This window comes from Lactuca virosa, chromosome 3 (genome assembly GCF_052849685.1).
Source record: "Lactuca virosa cultivar CGN04683 chromosome 3, Lactuca_virosa_CGN04683_v6, whole genome shotgun sequence".
Classification (NCBI taxonomy): Eukaryota; Viridiplantae; Streptophyta; class Magnoliopsida; order Asterales; family Asteraceae; genus Lactuca; species Lactuca virosa.
In genome coordinates, this window is record NC_136428.1 from 1,482,956 (window position 1) to 1,486,491 (window position 3,536).

At 37.0% G+C, this 3,536-nt stretch overlaps 1 pseudogene; it reads right to left on the bottom strand.

Annotated features, from left to right (window-relative positions):
• Nucleotides 1-2,353: 2,353 nt before the first annotated feature.
• On the bottom strand, nucleotides 2,354-3,169 carry LOC145162180 (ethylene-responsive transcription factor ERF039 pseudogene; annotated as a pseudogene).
• Between the last annotated feature and the right edge of the window lie 367 nt (nucleotides 3,170-3,536).

Below are 3,536 nucleotides of genomic sequence, written 5' to 3' on the forward strand. Positions count from 1 at the left end.
CGGTTACATGTACCATAGACCGTGTTTTGCGTAGAGGCCCAAGGGAATTGGTTGGTATTGGTTCCTCCTGATGGTTGAGTATAGATGCCTTGGCCACGAAGGTTGTTTGAAGTAAGAACTCGAGAATATGGAGGGCGGTTGGTGTAAAAATCTTGAGGCGATGAGGCGGGGGCTGGGTTAAGTTGGAGACCCAACTAGGAAAGAAGTTGTTGGAGAGCTTGTAAAACATCAGGAGGTGTAGTAGTAGTAGTAGTAGTGGAGCAGGTGGAAGAGGTGGTAGCGAAGGCCTGTACAGGTGTAACGGATAAACTTTTCTTGACCATAAATACATGGTCAGCGAGAATGTCATTGAGCTCTTAGAAGAAGGTGGGGGCTTGTCGAGCCATGAGGGTGGACTTTAGTCTATTATATTCCTCGCGAAGACCAGAGATCACAAGCATGACAAGATATTTCTCTTTAACAGGTTCACTAATGTTGGCTAGGGTAGGAGAGTATTCTTGATCACGTAGGAGGTATGTAGAGGCCGTTTCATCGGGTTTGATCTTAAGTTTGAGAAGTTGTGTTTTAAAGGTATACTCTCTAGATGAAGATTGAGGAGCATAGGCTCGTTGTAGAGGGAGCCAAATGTCTTTGGTTGTCGTCCCTTGTGCATAAGGGTAGGATGCTTCAGAGATGGTGGATAGTAGAAGCATACGCACATGAGCATTATTAGCAAGCCATGCAATGTACGAGGGTTTTGGTGTAGGGTCAGCAGATGTGGCTTTGTTAGCCGCTGGAAGGGTTTGAGTGGGACAGGGAATGGTGTCATGGACATACCCAAAAAAGATTGTTGGTAACAAGGAACGGTTGAATCAAAGTTTTCCAAAAGCCATAATTTGTAGGAGATAAAGTAAAAGAGAACTTATGAGAATTGTGTGATGTCTTCTCTTTTGTGGAGAAGGTAGTAATGGTCATCATCAGTTGATCAGTTGTGAAGATCGATCTTTGTCCTATGTGAATTGGATTTGATCAGTAGCTAGCAGCTAGGGTTGTAACCCTAAGGAGGACCGGAAATAAGATTTGATACCAAGATAAACTTGGTAAATATGATGTATTAATTGATTGTTTAATTCATTACACAAAAGATATATAAACTAAATATAATTACAGTTTCAACCCTATACTATTAATATAGGTCTAATATAATCATATTTATGTTGTAACATTACTTGTGTTAAGAGTGAAAAAAATATAAAGCGAAAAATAAAGGAGGATTAATATAAAGTTTATGACAAAGTGAAAAAATAATTAATATTAAAGAATAAAACCTTGATTGGATAATACTATTTCCGTTTTTACTTTTCACATCAAATATGAATCACGTACATTTTGTGTTAAAAATCGTTAAAACTTTGTAAAAGTATAATTACAAGCTATGATAATAAATCAATAACTTGAACCATTTGTCCTTTTTTTAATTAGAAAACTATACCACAATTATAGGGTACAAGAAGCATGCCAAGATTTGAAATGTTTTGCCTAGATCTAGCATACCTAAAAATCTAGGAATATTTAGAGACAAAATTGATACATTTCCATGAGAAATTGACCTGGAAGATTCTTACTTCACACTCACTCATATCTACATGTGATTTCTTCCCACTTTATTATTTGATTTTATCTATTTTTGTTATTTCCTTTTCTTCCCATGGCATAAGATTTTAAATTGATATAGAAAGAAAATGAGCGAAAAGAGGTAAAAAAAAAAAAAAAAAAAAAGGCACCTTTGATAAATGCCATTACAAGGAGTTGCTTTTGGCATTATTATGTGTTTCATTTTAAGCATATAGGTATAGTTTTTATCATTCATATTGTAAAAAACAAAGATGGGCAAAGAAAATAAAACAAATTAAAAATATTTACGAAAGCACCTTTGCCACATGCTATATATCACAAGGGGTTGCGTTTTTTCCGCATTAGGTGTTCTAATTATTCAACCAAACTGGAGAAAGGTGATCATCATTAATCATGCAAAGTTTCAAGGACATTTATCAAACATACCGCGTTTGTTTATGTAGCATATTATGCGTAATCATTCTATAATTTGATGGATAATTGATGAAAATTCAAGTAAACATGCGGGATCATCTATAATCTATTTGTAAATACGTATTATAGTTTTTTGTTCGATTAAAGTATTAATTAACTAATCAAGAAAATTTAATTGGTAGCTACTCCTAGCTAATTAATAATTTAATATGTAAGCCTGGTTCTTTTGTGCTCTGCTCTAGCTTCTTGTTAGGGTAATTGGTTTTTTAATGAATTGTTGTTGTTCAAAAAGAAATGGTAGCTACTCCCCTTGAAGCCATGCAGATAAAAAAATGACCATAAATTAACTTCATTAATTTACAAAAATTAAAAAAAAAAATACAATATAACTTCAATTTGATATATAAAAAATCTGGTTTTTAATTGTAAATATTTTTTGGCATAGAAACTTGTCTAACTATATATAGTTCCACAAGAAATGGTCTTCTGGCCAGAATTCACTGTTACCGGTAAATTTCTCCGGCAATGTATAGAGAATCCGGTTCCCGAGATCCATAAAGAGATCCGGCAAATCAAGAAACGGGTCATCCGTTATGTTACTTTGAGGTGACGATGAAGAACATGTACATGGAAGCTCAAGCTGGCTCGGCTCCGATTCGTCTTTACTGGAATTAAGGTTTCGAAGGACTAAAGTGGCGGCTTTGAGTGCTGCGGCTTGGACGTCTCTAGGGGAATTGGAAGCCGGCTTGGGAAACTGGTTAGCGAGTTCGGGGAAGTTGAGGATAGCCGAGTGACCTTTGATTGCAATTGCGGCTACATCATGGGCTCCAGCTGCCATCTCTGGGGTGTCAAATGTCCCAAGCCATATTCTTGATTTTTTCTTTGGCTCTCGGATTTCCGACACCCATTTGCCCCAGCTCCGCCGTCGGACGCCGCGGTAGACGGGGTGTTCTCCTTGATCAATATTTTCGGTTTTCTTGGACTTTTTGGTAACTTCGTCGCTGATTTCTCCGTCTTTGGAGCGTTTCGTGGTGGTGGTGGAAGTGGAGGAGGAAGAAGAGGAGGTGGTGGCGTGATTCATGATATTATAGAATGGCCGGTGGTAGTAGGTAAGGATAGGAGGGCATGTGGAGAAGTAAGCTTAGAGGTCCTTGTACAGGAATATGAGCAAGTGTCGCTCTTATATAATCCTCTCTTTCTCTTTTTTTCTTTTAATTTCTTCCTCTTTTTAATTTCATTCTTATTCTCATAAATTTTTAATAGATGTTACTAACAAATTACTTAAGATAATAATTTATCTTGTCCATAATTTTCATATTAACAGTTTAATTCTTTTTACAAAAACATATGATCTAATTACTTATTTTTTAAAAACACTATATAGACTTCATTACTACAGATTAGGGATGAGCAAAAGGACCGAACCGGCCCGAACCGGACCCGACCCGGGAACCGGCTTCGGCCAAAATCAAGAACCGAACCGGCCCGACGGTTCTACCGGTTCCCGG